The 23,859-nt window shown below is 35.2% G+C and overlaps 1 protein-coding gene across 2 annotated transcripts in view; it reads right to left on the bottom strand.

Annotated features, from left to right (window-relative positions):
- Positions 1-23,859, bottom strand: part of LOC137245437 (SET and MYND domain-containing protein 4-like) — a 42,245-nt gene that overhangs the window by 8,543 nt on the left and 9,843 nt on the right. The gene's annotated exons all lie outside the window — the stretch shown is intronic.

The following is a 23,859-nucleotide window of genomic DNA, read 5'->3' as shown; positions in this document are numbered from 1 at the left end:
TTTCTTCGAGTTATGGCTCCCGAAAATAGAAAATTGCATAGTCATAAAAGTGGGCGGTGCCACGCCCATTTTTTAAAATTTGAAGTTTTTCCTATTTATTGTTATAAATCCACTTGGGAAATTAAATACCATTGATAAAAAGCTCTTTTTTGCAAAGATATAACTTATTTTATTCGTCCACGACCCTTTTAAAAATCTTTTATATAAAAGTGGGCGTGGTCTTTAACCGATTTTCCTCAAAGCGTTCCTTATAGTAAAGGCAATCTCTCTTCCGAATTTTATTACGATAGGTTTAACGATTTTTGATTAATTATATTTGTAAAATTGATTTTATCACAAGTGGGCGGTGACACGCCCATTTTACAAATTTTTTTCAAATTTTTATCAAGAGTCTCAATCGCAGTTCACACTAGAGGTTTACGCCGATCACTTTATCGGCGGCAGCGGCGTAGGCTCTATTATATACCGGCGGCAGCGGCGTGGTCGGCGGTCTTTGGAATTGGTACTGCTGCGTCTGCTGAAAAGAAATAGAGATACATAAAATAGTCATACTTTTGTCTGCATATCTCGTGCAAAGCGTAGTCTCACCTAAGGTTAACTCCTAATAATCGTCGCGAACACAATTTCTTTAAATCATTTGTGGCTCCTTGGCGGTCACGCACAAAGGCGACTTACGGTTGCTATTGATGATCTATTAATACTCATGACTCTCGTAGCACAGGGCGCCTCCAGTGTTTTCGCCTGTTTTTAAGAGCTACAATTCCCGATGTGCGAACAGCAGCAATCCCTACAACCAGTCGCTACCACGCCTCCTGACCCTCACACCATATGCCAGTACAGAAGCTATAGGACTGCGACTTCGAACTCATACCTTCTTCGACTTCACTTTCCTAGAAGCTCTAGGTGTAGCCACGAAGACTTTCCAACGGGCACCAGAGAAACGCCATGAAACGTTAGGGAGTGACTATTCGGCCAAGGATGCCGCCTTCGAAATCATAAGCAATCTAAGTGGAAGTCATTGCGTAATGGGTGAAAATCGTATAATCATCGGCGCATCTGCATGATTAATATTTTATAAGGACCCTGGATAAAATTTTTAAGATGTAGACTAAAGTTTGCAGACGTATGTGTTCACAACATTGATTTCAATAGTCTTCCTTAAATCAAAACGTTATTTTAGAATGAGAGTCGACCGATTTTAAGTTGAAAATGTTTACTGCTGTTTTCCGGCCTTATGATATAACAGCTCATTATGAATGACCGCGTAGCTTCAGTTTTCAGACTAGTTCGAATGTCCACTACGTTAGGGTAGTAGCACACACGGTCATTAGTTCGACTGTCTTCGGAAAGCTTTTGCTTCACCACTTTGAGTGTTCTTGCGAAGAACAAAGCCTCACCTGGTAAATATATGTGCCTACGTATTCACATTTGTAAAAGGAGCCGTAACGTGTAGTTGATATTTAAACTTGGTTGATAGGCTATAATCAATGTAATTCACTCCAAAGGACTAGTTTTGGATAGGACCGCCAACTTTAGGAAATGTTAAACCGGGAGACTTGGGTGTTGAAGGATGAAGTGTGAAAATCAAAATTGAAATTTCAGACGCTATTGTATAATTTCGCAAATAAACAACAGATGTTTGAATGTAAGCCCAAGCGATTTTTCAAACCCTTCTCATACATACATATATCCTCAACTTAAGTATGAGGTAAGAATCATTCAATGGACTGTTTATGCCCCTAGAACCTGCTAAAGGATTTTGCATCACTGATTTCGATTATTCTTTCAGCCAATCGCAATATAATATTTTAAAAAAAAAAACGGCACCTTTTTTGGGTATTTTGGTTTTTTTTACAACTTGAGGACAATTTGAAAACAATTTGAAACGCCTTGGGTCATTTTATTTGAATTCATTGTTCATTATTAATTTTTTTTTTAAAATATGCAAAGTGAGCATATACATTTATTATATAACTTTTCTTTTAGTGTTTTGTTTTAATAACTTGGTGAATTGGGTGATAGAAAGTCCGTGTTAAGCCGACATCGAAAACGCCTGTTTTTTAAATAACTTTTGAACATTTAGAACGAGTTAAATTTCGCAATTAGTTTCTTATAACTGGCAGTTATGCGCATCCGTTGATACCACTTTCGACCATATCCGACCAATTTTCGACATGAACAATAAATGGCATAAACAGTCTTAAACGAGTAGAAAATATAGTAACCAGCCGGACGCCGCCGCCGCCGCCGCACCGATATTTTTGACTTTCGGCGGCGTATATCTCTAGTTCACACGTCAAATTTCAACATTCTAGGTGTATTATTTACTAAATAATCAGTTTTTTTGTGTTTTCCAAAATGTTATATATATATATAAAGTGGGCGTGGTTATAATCCGATTTCGCTCATTTTCAATACCAATCTATTCTGGATCTAGATAAGCTCGTGTACCAAATTTGGTTAAGATATCTCAATATTGACTCAAGTTATCGTGTTAACGGACAGACGGACGGACATGGCTCAATCAAAATTTTTTCGATACTGATGTTTTTGATATTTGGAAGTCTATATCTATCTCGATTCCTTTATCCAATCAAAGTTAATATACTCTGTGTGCAAAGCACGCTGAGTATAAAAATCATACTGAAGCAATAATGCCAACTACATAACAATTACTAATATCATCGGCTTAGAGTGGAAACCTGCTAAGAAACCTTTTCTTAAAAAAATGGCTTATTGATGCAGTTTCATAGAGGAGGAACTAATGCATCAACCTGGTCTAACAGGGACATCAAATATTGGCCACACGCAAAGTAAATCACCTTTATGAAGAGTTCAATTCAATGAAAAATTCAAATAGTTTTTGCTTGCCCTGCACAATTTTGACATGCATATATTAGCTTCACTTGTATGTATTGTAACGAATTTATGAAAATTCCGCTTATTTGCAACCTTCTACTAACGTTCGTATCGTTAAACTGTTGAATAAATAACTCCAATATTCAATAATACAAAATGGTCTTTATTAGACTACTTTGAGAGTACTTCACAATAACACAACCAATAGCGTGCTTTAATCAAAGCTGCTTAGTCATGCCTCAGCTTGCGCTGCTTTTATACTCTCGGTTTCCTCGTTCACCCATTTCTCCTAAGGTCTAGTAATTTCGCAAACTTCATGGTTGGTTACCAGCCATATACATGTATATGTGGTTTGTAGCCATATGCGTGTGTATATGTGAGTACTACTTCGGCTGATGATTACATATGTTTGCGCGTATCTCTCCGTTGCCTTGTATGTATGTGAGCTTGATTTATTGTTGTTGTGCCTTTATTTAATAACCGTAGTAATGTTAAAAATTTCTAACTCTCAGTCAAATGTCACCTAAAAATTATTATACAAAATTCAATCTTATTTTTAAATATTGAACATAATTTATTTGCTAGAGTCGATCTCACATCCTGCCTTTGCCAGCCGCTAGCCATACACGAAATACTTCTCTGTTCAATACCAAGAAACCTAGTTGGCGCCATGTGCATGGATACGATTTTATGAAAATCCTGTTGCCGGAAAAGACCAGCTCGCATCTTAAAAAGCTTGTTTCCAAAACTTTGGAGTAAGCGATGTTCTAGTATTATGTCATAAGTGTGCCAATTCCCTATAATTGATCTTTGCAAGGGCTGTTATCCGCTGCTCCTGTCTCTAACATACACAAGTAGCTGTGTGTGTAAGTACCACTCCAGCAAAAATCGTATGAGCGGTTATAGTAAAGGTAAATTTAGTACATCATAAGCCTTATAATAACGCCATAATTTTTTATTTGAAAACTTACTTTCATTCAGGAAATCTACTGTAAATTCTACATTTCTCGCATTCTGAGCAGATTTGTTATCTTTCCTACACATTGGCGGGAGCTAAGTGTTCCGCGCCAAGTTCAACGGCATCTGGAAAATGAATTTTTAAAGAGAATATTTTCATGGCTGTTATACACTTTCTTGTAATGCGCGATAACCTCCGAAGAGATCTAAGGCCGAGCTTCTCTTCCAATTTGCGTCGTGCTCCTCTTGATTTTCCCTACAAATTGGCCGGATGGGACCTACATGTTTTATGCCGACTCCGAACGGCATCTGCAAGCAGATGACTTTTCACTGAGAGCTTTTCATGGCAGGAATACACCCGGAGCGCTTGCCAAACACTGCCGAGGGGCGACCCCGCTTAGAAAAATTTTCTTCTAATTGAAAAAACTTATTTCTAAAATTTTGATGTTGCTTTGCCCGGGGTGCGAACCCAGGGCATACGGTGTGGCAGGCGGAGCACGCTACCATCACACCACGGTGGCCGCCAATTGATAAATGGGTCGAAATTTGGAATAAATTGAATATTCAACTAATTGATAGACGTAGTATTCTAAGAAAACTAAATGATTTAATTGAAACCATTTTTATTACTGATTATTACAAATGAATGAATTTGATTTTAATTTATTAAATTATGTTGTTTGTTCTTCTTTTTGTTGTAGATATTTACATTTTAATATATATTGAATTTGTTAAAGTTTTACATTTTTAATCTTTGCTGCTTTTGAAATATATCTTTTTTTCTGTTTTGTTTTTTTTTTTGTTTGAACTTAAGAAATACGAACAATTTTCATGAAATAGGTTTTTTTTGAATATACAAAATTTGTGTTATTTTACTTTTTTTTTTTTTGTTTTAACAGTTTTTAAGCCTTCGTGGCTGCTTAAATGCTAGTAAGTAAATTTCGGATTTGTTTTTTTTTTAATCAAATTTAAAGTAAACGAATTGGAGTAATGTTAATTTACTTTACTTAGGCGGTTTTTGTTTACCACTTTTTCTTTGTTTTTAACCTCATCGAAAATAGTTACGTTAGGTTCATTAATTTTAGTTATAATAAAAGGACCTTGGTAAATATTTTCGTGCTTATGATGTGGTTCTTTTTGTAAAAGTACTTTATTTCCGATTTTTACAATTAAAGGTCGTGCCGTTTTATCATATAGATTTTTACTTTGTAACTTATTTTTATTAATTAGGTTTTGTGCCATTTTGTGCGTTTTCTGCATCCTAAACTTAATTTCTTTGGCATAGTTTTCGACGTTATAAATTGGGTAAATTTTTTCTTTTGTTAATTCATTAGGCAAAGTTGCCTTTTTCCCAAAGACTAACTCGTAAGGCGAAAATTTGTTGTCGAAAACTGTGCTACTCGTAGTATTGTGTAGGAAAGTAAAGTATTTTAAATAAATATCCCAATCAGAAAAATTGTCTTTTAAATATTCACGTAAGTATTCATTAAAAACTCTATGATTACGTTCAATCGTGCCAACAATTTCATGATGGTATGCAGTTCAAAAATTATGTTGGATATTTAAAAGTTTAGTTAATTCTTCAAATAATTCGTTTTTAAATTCAGTACCTAAATCTGATTTTATGGCATTCATTGTGCCGTATGTTAAAATGAATCCTTCAAAAATAGCTGAAGCGATTGTTTTTGCCGATTTGTCTGGTACAGCGACTGTTACCAGGTATTTAGTCATGTCGCAAATCATGGTAAGTGCGAACTTGTTACCATATTTGGACTCAGGTAGGGGTCCTATTGTGTCAATTACTAATATATCAAATGGTTTACAAGGAGTTGGTGTTAAAACAAGTTTTTCTTTTGTTTTAGGTTTAACCTTGTTTAAAAGACAATCCTTACAATTTTTGATATATTTCGATATATCACGAGTCATGTCCTTCCAATAAAATTTTGTTCGCAATTTTGCGTAAAGTCTTTTCATTCCGCAATGTCCACCGGAAATGGGATCATTATGGTAAATTTTCATAAGTTTTAATTTTGTATCTTCATCTGTTACTGTCTCCACTGGATCTGTCAGTATAATTTCTAATGATTTTAAAATTTTATTTCCAATATTTTTGAAATTCGTAATAGTATAATGTTCGAACATAATATCGTTTTTAGGTCATTCAATCTGCTTAATTTTGCGTTTGCCGGCTTCTGATTCAAGCCTCGAAAGTAATTTCTCTAAAGTCATTATTTCGTTAACAAGCTCAAAACTAAGTAACTCGAGTTTCTTATGTTTAATATGCGCAAAAATTCTTAAATTTGTTGTTTTATTATTTTTATCGTACGTAATTGCAGATCTTATTCGTGGGACTTTTTTCGAAAAATTAAATGAAAATTTGTCGTAGACATGTAAAGTTGTTTTTCGTCGTTTTTGTCTGTTTTTCTATGTAAATTTTTGTCGTTTGCCTTTTTTGTCATGGATCTTGTCTGTACTGCCAAAATTTGTTTATTAGCTTCTTTAATCTCATCGATTGTTATACACGATAGTGCATCAGCACAAACGTTTGATTTACCTTTTATATATACAATAGTAAAGTTATATTCAGATAGTTCCAGTCTTATTCTTGAAAGTTTTGAAGATGGGTCTTTCATGTTGAATAAGTATACTAGAGGTCTGTGGTCTGATTTTACAATGAAATGGGTACCATACACATATGGTCGAAATTGCTTGATTGCAAAGTAAATAGCTAAAAGCTCTAATTCTATAATGGGCTTTTTCTGTTCAGCTTTATTAAATGCTTTAGAAGCGAAACAAATTGGTAAATCATTACCTTGTTGTTCTTGACTCAAAATAGCGCCACATCCAGTTGTTGAAGCATCAACTGTAATAATGAATTGTTTAGTAAAATCTGGATATTGAAGTAATTTTGGTGAAAGTAACGCTGCTTTCAAAAATAAAAATGCTCTTTCGCACTCTACATCCCATACAAATTCAACTCTTTTTCTGCTTAATCGATTTAGAGGCGCTGCCAGAGACGCAAATTTAGGCATAAACCGTCTGTAATAGTTTGCAAACGCGACGAATCGTCGTACCGCGTCTTTGTCAGTCGGTTTTGTATATTTTTTAATTGCGTTTATCTTAGAGTCGTCTGGCAACAAACCTTTGGCTGAGCATTTATGACCTAAAAATGTAACTTCTGGTCGTAAAAAGTCGCATTTATTTGTGTTAAGTTTGAGATTAAAAGATCTACAAGTATCGAAGACTTTTGAAAGATTTTTAATGTGGTGTGCTTCGCTACACCCTATGACGATAATATCGTCGACGTACAAAAATGCGACATTGGGTGGTATACCCGAAAAAGCTATGGTCATCATTCGTGAGAATGAATTTGGTGCTATATTTAAGCCGAATGGAAGCACTTTCCATCTAAATGCGCCACGGTCAGTGCTGAAAGACGTAATGTCACGAGAGTCAGGATGCAAGGGGATTTGGTGAAATCCTGAAAAAAGATCTAATGTGGAAAAATATTTTGCTCTACCGAGGTTGTCTAAAATATCGCCAACTCTAGCTAGTGGAAATTTATCAGCAATGCGTTTTTTGTTTACCGCGCGAAAATCTACGCACATACGATATGCTTTTTGACCCTTAGTATCTTTCTTTGGGACTACAATCAAAGGACTATTGTAATTCGAATAACTTGGTTCAATCAAATCGTTGTCTAACAATTTATTTACTTGGCGATTTATTTCTTCGCGTTGAGAGTATGGCAATCTATAATTTTTGACATATACCGGATCGTTGTCTGTCAGTCTTAGTGTTTGCTCGTAAAAGTTATTTAAAGTCATTTTGTCCGTGTCAAGAGCGAAAATGTCGGCATAATCTATGCAAAGGTCAATTAATTTACTATGAGCATGTTGAGGTATTTGATTTTTTAAAATCGAAATTAGTTTTTCCGTACGTTTGTCTTCTGTTTCTGTCTTGTTAATTGTATAAACATTGTAGTTTGAAAGTTTTTCTGTTCGAATACTTTTCCTTTTGACACACTTTATATCATCCGTGGTATTTATAACTTTAATAATTGGGTTACTGGAATTAACAATGCACCTAGCTGTGAAAACCTTTTTCGATTTCCTGCGAGTCCACGAAAAGTGGCTCGGGTGAATCTCCTAAATCAAAAAGTCTGAATATTTCGCATCTTGGTGATGATACAACTGTCGCTTTCTGTTCCGTGCAGGATTGGTATCGCGACTTTTTCATTACCTACCCAAAAGGAAATACTATTTCTTTCATAATTAATAATGCATTTGTTAATTTTCAGAAAATCTTTACCCAGTATGCCATCGGATGGAATATTAAAGTCTTCATTTACTACGTGTAAAGTATGTTTAATAGAAAAGTTTGAAAAAATTAAATTCGCTGTAATTTTACCTAAAGTGGAAACTGAATTGGAAGTGACACCGGTAATGTTAATAATGTCGTTCGTATTTAATGAAATGTCACTGTCTAGACATGATATTTTTATTAAGGAAATGTCGGCTTGAGTGTCTACTAGGAAAGAACAAAAATTTTGTGACTCGTTTAGTTGTAATTCTATGAAATCTGAGTAATTTAAATTTAAACAATAGATGCCTATTGGTGAGGGAAGTTCGCTTACTGGTTTGGTTCGTCCTCCCTCAGTGTTCGCTCCTGAGGGGCGCTGGCGTTTAAAGCGCGAACGTTTGCGTTTCGACTTCTACCATTGGCTGATCTCGAATTGTTACCTCTATTGTTACTATTGTTTGAATTAGGATTTGTATTTGAACGCGTATTATTATTGTTGTTATTTTGGTATCTATTTCCGTTATAATTCCTATATCTTTGATTATTATTGCCGTTATAGCTGTTATTGTATAAAAATGAATTATTGTTTCTATAACCAGTATAGCCGCGGTTTGGGTAAAAACCTCGATAACTACCACGTGAATTTCTAAATGTGTTGTTACCACGTGATCGAAAAGCTAAAACCTGACGTTCAGTTACTTCGTTGTTTTGTTCTACAATTAATTTTGCTACTACGTCTTTCGGATCAGTAAATGCCGTTGAGCCTAAAATGGTTTTTAATAAATTGGATTTTGCGTTTAAACGACACACGTTAACAGTTTGTTCGACTGCCATTTCATGAGCTTTCGTTTGAGCGATCCCTTCAATAATAAGAGACCGCTCAAGTGAGTCAGCTAAATCTTCAACTTTTTTTGCAGTCTGTATAATTGTTACCGCTAACATGCAACGCTGCAATTCTCCCTGCTACAACTTTCGAGTTGTCTGGTTTGATCCTATTACGTAGAGCTGTTTTAATTTCATTAACTGAAGTTACTTATGTTGGTATTGCTTCACGAGCTTTACCCTCTAATTTTGATTTTCAGAACGCTATAAAAGTATCGGTTAAATCTGCAGTGGCGAATTGTTCGAGTAATGCAATCTTGTCTATAAAAGAATTAAGTGCTAGTGGATCACCACTGTAGTTTTCTCTAATAGAATTAGCACATGTGTTAATACAAATTCTTTTATCCTCTGGTGTTGCCATGATTTGATCGTTAAGATCTGGAGCTGAATTAGAAGAAGATGAGGCCACGTTTGTACTATTTGGATCGTTAGGATCTGATTTTAGAGTAGAAGTTAAAATTTCACTATTTGAATCGTTGAGATTTGAAACTAAATTAGAAGTTGAATTTTTAATGGAAGAATTTTCGAAGCCTGGAAAATCTGTTGATAAAGAGAATCTAGTTTCCTGGTTTGTGACTTTTTCGGTCGAAGATGAAGCTAAACTTTCGTAGCTTGAGCCTGATTTATCTGAATCGGATTCTGAATCTGAAGTTTTTTGCACTTGTCTACCACTTCTAAGGTTGTACATAAGAAATTACTAAAGCACTTGTTTGAATGTTGAATTTATATTCGAAGTTAAATTGTTGAGGAAAAAGAGCGAAAGAAAAATTTAAAGAAATATTTAACAAGTTATTATAAGAATTAATTGAAACTGCAGTAAATTTTTATAAAAAAATTGTAAAAAGTAATTGAATTCAAAATGGCTCAAAAGTATGTAAGTTTTAATTGGTAAAAGTCTTAAAATGTACACTCAAAAAAATCTCAATTTGGTTTTTCACGGAACCACCGCATGTAATAAAAAAATCTTAATTGGTTTTTAACGGAACCCACCGTATGTATTGTCAAAAAAAATCCAAAATTTATATTGAATGCGAAATTAATTTAATTGGAATACGAAGACACCAAATTTAATACGAAATTTTAATTTTTTTAATATTCATACATATATAAGTTTAAAGAAAAAATACCCGTAGGCGAAAGAAATGTTAAATACGTATATGTATGTTATACTTGTTATGCTGCTGCCGCTGTCGTCGCCAATGCTGCTAATGCCGGAGTTGTTTCTGCTGCTTATGTTGCTGCTGGGTTCTCTGCTGCTGATGTTGCTGCTGGCGGTGGTACAGTTGCTGATCCCGTTGTCTGAGTAGCGTGGGTTTTTGGATGCCGTTATGAATACTGATGAGTGTAGTAATTTGTATTATTTTATAAATTTTTAGATTTTCGAATTTTAGTTCTTTTTATTATTTCCGTAGTATTTAGTTTTATTACAGTTTTATTTTTTTCACATTGTATTGTTGTATTAGTAGCTTCGAAAAATCTTTTATCTCCGCTCTTTATTAAAAATTGTATTTAATTAAAAAAACTTTATTATCTCTGCATCGTGTTATAACTTTTGAAAATTGTTAGAAAAATTTATTATCTCCGCATGGTATTATTGGATTTTTGAAAATTGTTTTTAATTAAATTATTATCTCCGCATAGTATTAATAGATTTTGTAGGAAAATCGCATTTGTTAGAAAAAATTTGTATTATCTCTGCATATTATTATTACTTTTTCTTTTAAAAAGTTTGTTTAGACTTATTATCTCCGTATAGTATTATTAGAGTTCTTGTAGAAAATCACAATTAATTAGAAACAATTTTTATTGTTATATCTGATTAGAATTATTAGAGTTGTTGTAGAAACCTTGAGTTAGAAAAATTTGTATTATCACTGCGTAGTATTATTTTTTGATGCTAATTGAATTTGGTTAGGAAAAAAGATTTTACTGTCTTATTGTTGGATTATTATCTCCGCATTTGATTATTTCAATTAATTTAGCTTTAAAACTGGTTTTTATTGAAAATTTTAAGTCTTTTTGTTATTAAAATTGCCTTTATGTCACAAGCACAGGTTTTTATTGGAAAATTTTTAAGTCTTTATATTATCTTTAAACCACACGCACTCACCGCCGTTATATTAATGCCGCATGCCGCTGCTGTACCACCGCTGGAAACTGTCACGGTCGCCATATTACGTAGGTTATAATGGCTACGCCAGCCGTTCGCCACTCACCCAGGTTAGCTGCTATGCCGTGGAGGGCGCCGCCTCCAAATACTTGCCATGTTTCCAATATTGGTTTTATATTAATTTCGGTGGGCGCCGTCGCCAAACTTTATAAGGCATCGAGGTTAATAAAGTGTACTCAGATTTTTATATTAATTAAATTACACTTTATTTAAATAAAACTTTCTCGGAACGCGTCTGCACTTTTGAGTTGGCAAAATTATAATGATGGCGGTGAAACATGAAAAATGCCGAGCCATCATTGCCAGTCATTTTTCGTGTTTCACCCCACATATGTCTTACTCTCTCTTACACGCTATATTTCAATGCTCATGGCATATTGTGTTGTGTTGTATTCATTTTGTTTGTAACATTCACAATTAAATATTATTGTGAGCGACAATGTTGAGATGTTGCCAGATGATTATTAAAAAGTTAATTTGGGGGATTTTATCCTCACATAACTATTAATTAGAAAAACTTCAAATTTAAACAGGTAAGGAAGGCTAAGTTTGGGTGTAACCGAACATTACATACTCAGCTGAGAGCTTTGGCGACAGAATAAGAGAAGATTACCATGTAGGAAAATGAACCTAGGGTAACCCTGGCATGTTATTGTACGATATGGGTATCAAATGAAAGGTATTAATGAGGGTTTTAAAAAAGAGTGGGCCTTAGTTCTGTAGGTGGACGTATTTTCGAGATATCGCCATAAAGGTGGACCGGGGGTGACTCTACAATGTCTTTGTAACATATGGGTATCAAATTAAAGGTATTAATGAGGGTTTTAAAAGGCAGTGTCCCTTAGTGGTATATTTATTTATTTATTTATTATATGTGAAGGCGTTTTCGAGTTATCGGACCAGGGTGACCCAGAACATCATCTGTCGGGTACCGCTAATTTATTTATATATGTAATACCACGAACACTATTCCTGCCAAGATTCCAAGGGCTTTTGATTTCGCCCTGCAAAACTTTTTCATTTTCTTCTACTTAATATGGCAGGTGTCACAACCATTTTACAAAGTTTTTTCTAAAGTTATATTTTGCGTCAATACACCAATCCAATTACTATATTTCATCCCTTTTCCATATTTGGTGTGTAATTATGGCATTTTTTCATTTTTCGAAATTTTCGATATCGAAAAAGTGGGCGTGATCATAGTCGGATTTTGCTCATTTTTAATACCAAGATAAAGTGAGTTCAGATAAGTACGTTAATTTGTTGCGTCCCTCCCACAAATTTCCATCCTCCCAGCAGCTCCTTGCAGCAACCTTCTACTAACGTTCGTATCGTTAAACTGTTGAATAAATAACTCCAATATTCAATAATACAAAATGGTCTTTATTAGACTACTTTGAGAGTACTTCACAATAACACAACCAATAGCGTGCTTTAATCAAAGCTGCTTAGTCATGCCTCAGCTTGCGCTGCTTTTATACTCTCGGTTTCCTCGTTCACCCATTTCTCCTAAGGTCTAGTAATTTCGCAAACTTCATGGTTGGTTACCAGCCATATACATGTATATGTGGTTTGTAGCCATATGCGTGTGTATATGTGAGTACTACTTCGGCTGATGATTACATATGTTTGCGCGTATCTCTCCGTTGCCTTGTATGTATGTGAGCTTGATTTATTGTTGTTGTGCCTTTATTTAATAACCGTAGTAATGTTAAAAATTTCTAACTCTCAGTCAAATGTCACCTAAAAATTATTATACAAAATTCAATCTTATTTTTAAATATTGAACATAATTTATTTGCTACAGTCGATCTCACATCCTGCCTTTGCCAGCCGCTAGCCATACACGAAATACTTCTCTGTTCAATACCAAGAAACCTAGTTGGCGCCATGTGCATGGATACGATTTTATGAAAATCCTGTTGCCGGAAAAGACCAGCTCGCATCTTAAAAAGCTTGTTTCCAAAACTTTGGAGTAAGCGATGTTCTAGTATTATGTCATAAGTGTGCCAATTCCCTATAATTGATCTTTGCAAGGGCTGTTATCCGCTGCTCCTGTCTCTAACATACACAAGTAGCTGTGTGTGTAAGTACCACTCCAGCAAAAATCGTATGAGCGGTTATAGTAAAGGTAAATTTAGTACATCATAAGCCTTATAATAACGCCATAATTTTTTATTTGAAAACTTACTTTCATTCAGGAAATCTACTGTAAATTCTACATTTCTCGCATTCTGAGCAGATTTGTTATCTTTCCTACACATTGGCGGGAGCTAAGTGTTCCGCGCCAAGTTCAACGGCATCTGGAAAATGAATTTTTAAAGAGAATATTTTCATGGCTGTTATACACTTTCTTGTAATGCGCGATAACCTCCGAAGAGATCTAAGGCCGAGCTTCTCTTCCAATTTGCGTCGTGCTCCTCTTGATTTTCCCTACAAATTGGCCGGATGGGACCTACATGTTTTATGCCGACTCCGAACGGCATCTGCAAGCAGATGACTTTTCACTGAGAGCTTTTCATGGCAGGAATACACCCGGAGCGCTTGCCAAACACTGCCGAGGGGCGACCCCGCTTAGAAAAATTTTCTTCTAATTGAAAAAACTTATTTCTAAAATTTTGATGTTGCTTTGCCCGGGGTGCGAACCCAGGGCATACGGTGTGGCAGGCGGAGCACGCTACCATCACACCACGGTGGCCGCCAATTGATAAATGGGTCGAAATTTGGAATAAATTGAATATTCAACTAATTGATAGACGTAGTATTCTAAGAAAACTAAATGATTTAATTGAAACCATTTTTATTACTGATTATTACAAATGAATGAATTTGATTTTAATTTATTAAATTATGTTGTTTGTTCTTCTTTTTGTTGTAGATATTTACATTTTAATATATATTGAATTTGTTAAAGTTTTACATTTTTAATCTTTGCTGCTTTTGAAATATATCTTTTTTTCTGTTTTGTTTTTTTTTTTTGTTTGAACTTAAGAAATACGAACAATTTTCATGAAATAGGTTTTTTTTGAATATACAAAATTTGTGTTATTTTACTTTTTTTTTTTTTGTTTTAACAGTTTTTAAGCCTTCGTGGCTGCTTAAATGCTAGTAAGTAAATTTCGGATTTGTTTTTTTTTTTAATCAAATTTAAAGTAAACGAATTGGAGTAATGTTAATTTACTTTACTTAGGCGGTTTTTGTTTACCACTTTTTCTTTGTTTTTAACCTCATCGAAAATAGTTACGTTAGGTTCATTAATTTTAGTTATAATAAAAGGACCTTGGTAAATATTTTCGTGCTTATGATGTGGTTCTTTTTGTAAAAGTACTTTATTTCCGATTTTTACAATTAAAGGTCGTGCCGTTTTATCATATAGATTTTTACTTTGTAACTTATTTTTATTAATTAGGTTTTGTGCCATTTTGTGCGTTTTCTGCATCCTAAACTTAATTTCTTTGGCATAGTTTTCGACGTTATAAATTGGGTAAATTTTTTCTTTTGTTAATTCATTAGGCAAAGTTGCCTTTTTCCCAAAGACTAACTCGTAAGACGAAAATTTGTTGTCGAAAACTGTGCTACTCGTAGTATTGTGTAGGAAAGTAAAGTATTTTAAATAAATATCCCAATCAGAAAAATTGTCTTTTAAATATTCACGTAAGTATTCATTAAAAACTCTATGATTACGTTCAATCGTGCCAACAATTTCATGATGGTATGCAGTTCAAAAATTATGTTGGATATTTAAAAGTTTAGTTAATTCTTCAAATAATTCGTTTTTAAATTCAGTACCTAAATCTGATTTTATGGCATTCATTGTGCCGTATGTTAAAATGAATCCTTCAAAAATAGCTGAAGCGATTGTTTTTGCCGATTTGTCTGGTACAGCGACTGTTACCAGGTATTTAGTCATGTCGCAAATCATGGTAAGTGCGAACTTGTTACCATATTTGGACTCAGGTAGGGGTCCTATTGTGTCAATTACTAATATATCAAATGGTTTACAAGGAGTTGGTGTTAAAACAAGTTTTTCTTTTGTTTTAGGTTTAACCTTGTTTAAAAGACAATCCTTACAATTTTTGATATATTTCGATATATCACGAGTCATGTCCTTCCAATAAAATTTTGTTCGCAATTTTGCGTAAAGTCTTTTCATTCCGCAATGTCCACCGGAAATGGGATCATTATGGTAAATTTTCATAAGTTTTAATTTTGTATCTTCATCTGTTACTGTCTCCACTGGATCTGTCAGTATAATTTCTAATGATTTTAAAATTTTATTTCCAATATTTTTGAAATTCGTAATAGTATAATGTTCGAACATAATATCGTTTTTAGGTCATTCAATCTGCTTAATTTTGCGTTTGCCGGCTTCTGATTCAAGCCTCGAAAGTAATTTCTCTAAAGTCATTATTTCGTTAACAAGCTCAAAACTAAGTAACTCGAGTTTCTTATGTTTAATATGCGCAAAAATTCTTAAATTTGTTGTTTTATTATTTTTATCGTACGTAATTGCAGATCTTATTCGTGGGACTTTTTTCGAAAAATTAAATGAAAATTTGTCGTAGACATGTAAAGTTGTTTTTCGTCGTTTTTGTCTGTTTTTCTATGTAAATTTTTGTCGTTTGCCTTTTTTGTCATGGATCTTGTCTGTACTGCCAAAATTTGTTTATTAGCTTCTTTAATCTCATCGATTGTTATACACGATAGTGCATCAGCACAAACGTTTGATTTACCTTTTATATATACAATAGTAAAGTTATATTCAGATAGTTCCAGTCTTATTCTTGAAAGTTTTGAAGATGGGTCTTTCATGTTGAATAAGTATACTAGAGGTCTGTGGTCTGATTTTACAATGAAATGGGTACCATACACATATGGTCGAAATTGCTTGATTGCAAAGTAAATAGCTAAAAGCTCTAATTCTATAATGGGCTTTTTCTGTTCAGCTTTATTAAATGCTTTAGAAGCGAAACAAATTGGTAAATCATTACCTTGTTGTTCTTGACTCAAAATAGCGCCACATCCAGTTGTTGAAGCATCAACTGTAATAATGAATTGTTTAGTAAAATCTGGATATTGAAGTAATTTTGGTGAAAGTAACGCTGCTTTCAAAAATAAAAATGCTCTTTCGCACTCTACATCCCATACAAATTCAACTCTTTTTCTGCTTAATCGATTTAGAGGCGCTGCCAGAGACGCAAATTTAGGCATAAACCGTCTGTAATAGTTTGCAAACGCGACGAATCGTCGTACCGCGTCTTTGTCAGTCGGTTTTGTATATTTTTTAATTGCGTTTATCTTAGAGTCGTCTGGCAACAAACCTTTGGCTGAGCATTTATGACCTAAAAATGTAACTTCTGGTCGTAAAAAGTCGCATTTATTTGTGTTAAGTTTGAGATTAAAAGATCTACAAGTATCGAAGACTTTTGAAAGATTTTTAATGTGGTGTGCTTCGCTACATCCTATGACGATAATATCGTCGACGTACAAAAATGCGACATTGGGTGGTATACCCGAAAAAGCTATGGTCATCATTCGTGAGAATGAATTTGGTGCTATATTTAAGCCGAATGGAAGCACTTTCCATCTAAATGCGCCACGGTCAGTGCTGAAAGACGTAATGTCACGAGAGTCAGGATGCAAGGGGATTTGGTGAAATCCTGAAAAAAGATCTAATGTGGAAAAATATTTTGCTCTACCGAGGTTGTCTAAAATACCGCCAACTCTAGCTAGTGGAAATTTATCAGCAATGCGTTTTTTGTTTACCGCGCGAAAATCTACGCACATACGATATGCTTTTTGACCCTTAGTATCTTTCTTTGGGACTACAATCAAAGGACTATTGTAATTCGAATAACTTGGTTTAATCAAATCGTTGTCTAACAATTTATTTACTTGGCGATTTATTTCTTCGCGTTGAGAGTATGGCAATCTATAATTTTTGACATATACCGGATCGTTGTCTGTCAGTCTTAGTGTTTGCTCGTAAAAGTTATTTAAAGTCATTTTGTCCGTATCAAGAGCGAAAATGTCGGCATAATCTATGCAAAGGTCAATTAATTTACTATGAGCATGTTGAGGTATTTGATTTTTTAAAATCGAAATTAGTTTTTCCGTACGTTTGTCTTCTGTTTCTGTCTTGTTAATTGTATAAACATTGTAGTTTGAAAGTTTTTCTGTTCGAATACTTTTCCTTTTGACACACTTTATATCATCCGTGGTATTTATAACTTTAATAATTGGGTTACTGGAAATAACAATGCACCTAGCTGTGAAAACCTTTTTCGATTTCCTGCGAGTCCACGAAAAGTGGCTCGGGTGAATCTCCTAAATCAAAAAGTCTGAATATTTCGCATCTTGGTGATGATACAACTGTCGCTTTCTGTTCCGTGCAGGATTGGTATCGCGACTTTTTCATTACCTACCCAAAAGGAAATACTATTTCTTTCATAATTAATAATGCATTTGTTAATTTTCAGAAAATCTTTACCCAGTATGCCATCGGATGGAATATTAAAGTCTTCATTTACTACGTGTAAAGTATGTTTAATAGAAAAGTTTGAAAAAATTAAATTCGCTGTAATTTTACCTAAAGTGGAAACTGAATTGGAAGTGACACCGGTAATGTTAATAATGTCGTTCGTATTTAATGAAATGTCACTGTCTAGACATGATATTTTTATTAAGGAAATGTCGGCTTGAGTGTCTACTAGGAAAGAACAAAAATTTTGTGACTCGTTTAGTTGTAATTCTATGAAATCTGAGTAATTTAAATTTAAACAATAGATGCCTATTGGTGAGGGAAGTTCGCTTACTGGTTTGGTTCGTCCTCCCTCAGTGTTCGCTCCTGAGGGGCGCTGGCGTTTAAAGCGCGAACGTTTGCGTTTCGACTTCTACCATTGGCTGATCTCGAATTGTTACCTCTATTGTTACTATTGTTTGAATTAGGATTTGTATTTGAACGCGTATTATTATTGTTGTTATTTTGGTATCTATTTCCGTTATAATTCCTATATCTTTGATTATTATTGCCGTTATAGCTGTTATTGTATAAAAATGAATTATTGTTTCTATAACCAGTATAGCCGCGGTTTGGGTAAAAACCTCGATAACTACCACGTGAATTTCTAAATGTGTTGTTACCACGTGATCGAAAAGCTAAAACCTGACGTTCAGTTACTTCGTTGTTTTGTTCTACAATTAATTTTGCTACTACGTCTTTCGGATCAGTAAATGCCGTTGAGCCTAAAATGGTTTTTAATAAATTGGATTTTGCGTTTAAACGACACACGTTAACAGTTTGTTCGACTGCCATTTCATGAGCTTTCGTTTGAGCGATCCCTTCAATAATAAGAGACCGCTCAAGTGAGTCAGCTAAATCTTCAACTTTTTTTGCAGTCTGTATAATTGTTACCGCTAACATGCAACGCTGCAATTCTCCCTGCTACAACTTTCGAGTTGTCTGGTTTGATCCTATTACGTAGAGCTGTTTTAATTTCATTAACTGAAGTTACTTATGTTGGTATTGCTTCACGAGCTTTACCCTCTAATTTTGATTTTCAGAACGCTATAAAAGTATCGGTTAAATCTGCAGTGGCGAATTGTTCGAGTAATGCAATCTTGTCTATAAAAGAATTAAGTGCTAGTGGATCACCACTGTAGTTTTCTCTAATAGAATTAGCACATGTGTTAATACAAATTCTTTTATCCTCTGGTGTTGCCATGATTTGATCGTTAAGATCTGGAGCTGAATTAGAAGAAGATGAGGCCACGTTTGTACTATTTGGATCGTTAGGATCTGATTTTAGAGTAGAAGTTAAAATTTCACTATTTGAATCGTTGAGATTTGAAACTAAATTAGAAGTTGAATTTTTAATGGAAGAATTTTCGAAGCCTGGAAAATCTGTTGATAAAGAGAATCTAGTTTCCTGGTTTGTGACTTTTTCGGTCGAAGATGAAGCTAAACTTTCGTAGCTTGAGCCTGATTTATCTGAATCGGATTCTGAATCTGAAGTTTTTTGCACTTGTCTACCACTTCTAAGGTTGTACATAAGAAATTACTAAAGCACTTGTTTGAATGTTGAATTTATATTCGAAGTTAAATTGTTGAGGAAAAAGAGCGAAAGAAAAATTTAAAGAAATATTTAACAAGTTATTATAAGAATTAATTGAAACTGCAGTAAATTTTTATAAAAAAATTGTAAAAAGTAATTGAATTCAAAATGGCTCAAAAGTATGTAAGTTTTAATTGGTAAAAGTCTTAAAATGTACACTCAAAAAAATCTCAATTTGGTTTTTCACGGAACCACCGCATGTAATAAAAATTGAATTGGTTTTTCACGGAACCACCGCATGTAATAAAAAAATCTTAATTGGTTTTTAACGGAACCCACCGTATGTATTGTCAAAAAAAATCCAAAATTTATATTGAATGCGAAATTAATTTAATTGGAATACGAAGACACCAAATTTAATACGAAATTTTAATTTTTTTAATATTCATACATATATAAGTTTAAAGAAAAAATACCCGTAGGCGAAAGAAATGTTAAATACGTATATGTATGTTATACTTGTTATGCTGCTGCCGCTGTCGTCGCCAATGCTGCTAATGCCGGAGTTGTTTCTGCTGCTTATGTTGCTGCTGGGTTCTCTGCTGCTGATGTTGCTGCTGGCGGTGGTACAGTTGCTGATCCCGTTGTCTGAGTAGCGTGGGTTTTTGGATGCCGTTATGAATACTGATGAGTGTAGTAATTTGTATTATTTTATAAATTTTTAGATTTTCGAATTTTAGTTCTTTTTATTATTTCCGTAGTATTTAGTTTTATTACAGTTTTATTTTTTTCACATTGTATTGTTGTATTAGTAGCTTCGAAAAATCTTTTATCTCCGCTCTTTATTAAAAATTGTATTTAATTAAAAAAACTTTATTATCTCTGCATCGTGTTATAACTTTTGAAAATTGTTAGAAAAATTTATTATCTCCGCATGGTATTATTGGATTTTTGAAAATTGTTTTTAATTAAATTATTATCTCCGCATAGTATTAATAGATTTTGTAGGAAAATCGCATTTGTTAGAAAAAATTTGTATTATCTCTGCATATTATTATTACTTTTTCTTTTAAAAAGTTTGTTTAGACTTATTATCTCCGTATAGTATTATTAGAGTTCTTGTAGAAAATCACAATTAATTAGAAACAATTTTTATTGTTATATCTGATTAGAATTATTAGAGTTGTTGTAGAAACCTTGAGTTAGAAAAATTTGTATTATCACTGCGTAGTATTATTTTTTGATGCTGATTGAATTTGGTTAGGAAAAAAGATTTTACTGTCTTATTGTTGGATTATTATCTCCGCATTTGATTATTTCAATTAATTTAGCTTTAAAACTGGTTTTTATTGAAAATTTTAAGTCTTTTTGTTATTAAAATTGCCTTTATGTCACAAGCACAGGTTTTTATTGGAAAATTTTTAAGTCTTTATATTATCTTTAAACCACACGCACTCACCGCCGTTATATTAATGCCGCATGCCGCTGCTGTACCACCGCTGGAAACTGTCACGGTCGCCATATTACGTAGGTTATAATGGCTACGCCAGCCGTTCGCCACTCACCCAGGTTAGCTGCTATGCCGTGGAGGGCGCCGCCTCCAAATACTTGCCATGTTTCCAATATTGGTTTTATATTAATTTCGGTGGGCGCCGTCGCCAAACTTTATAAGGCATCGAGGTTAATAAAGTGTACTCAGATTTTTATATTAATTAAATTACACTTTATTTAAATAAAACTTTCTCGGAACGCGTCTGCACTTTTGAGTTGGCAAAATTATAATGATGGCGGTGAAACATGAAAAATGCCGAGCCATCATTGCCAGTCATTTTTCGTGTTTCACCCCACATATGTCTTACTCTCTCTTACACGCTATATTTCAATGCTCATGGCATATTGTGTTGTGTTGTATTCATTTTGTTTGTAACATTCACAATTAAATATTATTGTGAGCGACAATGTTGAGATGTTGCCAGATGATTATTAAAAAGTTAATTTGGGGGATTTTATCCTCACATAACTATTAATTAGAAAAACTTCAAATTTAAACAGGTAAGGAAGGCTAAGTTTGGGTGTAACCGAACATTACATACTCAGCTGAGAGCTTTGGCGACAGAATAAGAGAAGATTACCATGTAGGAAAATGAACCTAGGGTAACCCTGGCATGTTATTGTACGATATGGGTATCAAATGAAAGGTATTAATGAGGGTTTTAAAAAAGAGTGGGCCTTAGTTCTGTAGGTGGACGTATTTTCGAGATATCGCCATAAAGGTGGACCGGGGGTGACTCTACAATGTCTTTGTAACATATGGGTATCAAATTAAAGGTATTAATGAGGGTTTTAAAAGGCAGTGTCCCTTAGTGGTATATTTATTTATTTATTTATTATATGTGAAGGCGTTTTCGAGTTATCGGACCAGGGTGACCCAGAACATCATCTGTCGGGTACCGCTAATTTATTTATATATGTAATACCACGAACACTATTCCTGCCAAGATTCCAAGGGCTTTTGATTTCGCCCTGCAAAACTTTTTCATTTTCTTCTACTTAATATGGCAGGTGTCACAACCATTTTACAAAGTTTTTTCTAAAGTTATATTTTGCGTCAATACACCAATCCAATTACTATATTTCATCCCTTTTCCATATTTGGTGTGTAATTATGGCATTTTTTCATTTTTCGAAATTTTCGATATCGAAAAAGTGGGCGTGATCATAGTCGGATTTTGCTCATTTTTAATACCAAGATAAAGTGAGTTCAGATAAGTACGTTAATTTGTTGCGTCCCTCCCACAAATTTCCATCCTCCCAGCAGCTCCTTGCAGCGGGACTGCTCCATATTCTCTTGCTCCGGGAAGGTATCGAATCCAATCCGGGCCCGTCTCCTGACCCCGGTCCTGAGAAATGGTTTTGCTGCATCTGCCGGAAAAGAATCTTTTTAGGACGGTCATACTTTGTTCAGTGTGTCTCGTGTAAGGGATGCTTGCATCTGACAGGTTGTTCTGGGCTTGATCCCAAAACCCTACGTCCACGTTCTGGTCTCCGCGATGGCAACCCCCCACGGGTTTCATTGAGCCATGTTGCCAGGTCGCAAACCCCAATCTACCGGATACCCCAATGCTTACCCAAGGACTCCCAGTCCCAGGGCCACAACAGCAGTTGCGTCCTGGCCTTCCTCAACCCAGGCGTAGTCACCCGTCACTTACACCCAGAGTGGCGACGTCTCTCGCTATGCACTTCAGAATTCTGCAGTTAAATTGTAATGGACTAACTGGGAAGATCACGGAGATAGTCGATTTCATGAAGCGGCACAACATCCGCATTGCTGCGATTCAAGAGACTAAACTCACAGCAAGATCTGCACTGCAAACCTGTTCTGGGTATAATGTCCACAGAAAAGATCGCATGAGCGGAAATGGAGGCGGCCTCGCGTTTATCATACACCACTCTGTGCAATATCATATATTTGATCCTGGCATCGACCGCAGGGACAATGTCTTAGAACGTCAAGGCCTATCTGTCCGGTCAGGCGATGCAAACCTAGAAATCATCAACATCTACATCCCTCCTGCCACCTGTTGCCCCAGTGGATACCGCCCTAATATTAGCGCCTTTTTCACTGGCAACAATCGCATTACCTTAGGCGACTTTAATGCCCATCACGATCTATGGCATTCAAACTTGCGGGCGGACAGTAGGGGTGAGATGTTGGCGGATCAAATAGAAGAAACGACGTTCTGCACAATAAACGGAGACGCCCCACACGTATGGTAGGAAGCTGTCACAGTTCGCCGGATATCTCAATCGTTCGAGCGTACCGCCGACTTCATCGTTACAGAAAAACGCACTTTCATAAACTTTAAAAAAGGAAAGTGGGAGGAATACATATCTTTTACAGACAACCTCTTTGCTGCCCTCCCTATCCCGACTGATGCCCGCCAAGGGGAGCGTGCTTTCCGCAAGGTCATTGAATCCGCCTCGGCACGTTTCATTCCCGCCGGGAGAATTCCCGAAATTCGGCCACACTTCCCGGCGGAGACCGCAAATTTAGCGGGAGAACGTGACCTTATAAGACAGCTCGACCCAGGCGACCCCCAAATAAGGGATATAAACCAACGCATCAGATTGCTTGTGGATGAACACAAGCGGGCGGAATGGGAGGAGCACCTAAGAGGTTGTAACCTCTCTGCCGGTGTGGGTAAACTTTGGTCCATCGTAAAGTCCCCATCGAATCCGTCTAAGCACAATGACAAGGTTTCCACCGCCTTCGGCTATAAAGTGCTGTCGGATTCGAAAAAATGCGCGAGCGCTTTCTGCCGTCAATATGTAATGCATTCTACGGTCGACAAAGATAGACGGAGGGCCAACAGACACGCACATAAACATAAATTCAGCGCGTCACCAATTACCATCACCGCTAGAGAGGTTGAAGATGCCATTGGTCACGCTAAACCATCCAAAGCAGTGGGCCCAGACGGCATAGCCATGCCGATGCTTAAAAGCCTAGGGAAAGTGGGTTTCAAATACTTAGCACATGTCTTCAACCTATCTCTTTCCACCTTTGTCATACCCGAAAATTGGAAAATGGCCAAGGTGGTCCCGCTACTAAAGCCTGGGAAACCAGCTAACATA

Source organism: Eurosta solidaginis, chromosome 3 (genome assembly GCF_040869045.1).
Source record: "Eurosta solidaginis isolate ZX-2024a chromosome 3, ASM4086904v1, whole genome shotgun sequence".
Lineage (NCBI taxonomy): Eukaryota > Metazoa > Arthropoda > Insecta > Diptera > Tephritidae > Eurosta > Eurosta solidaginis.
Note: the sequence above shows the minus strand (reverse complement) of the source record. Positions and strands in the feature narration are given on the sequence as shown.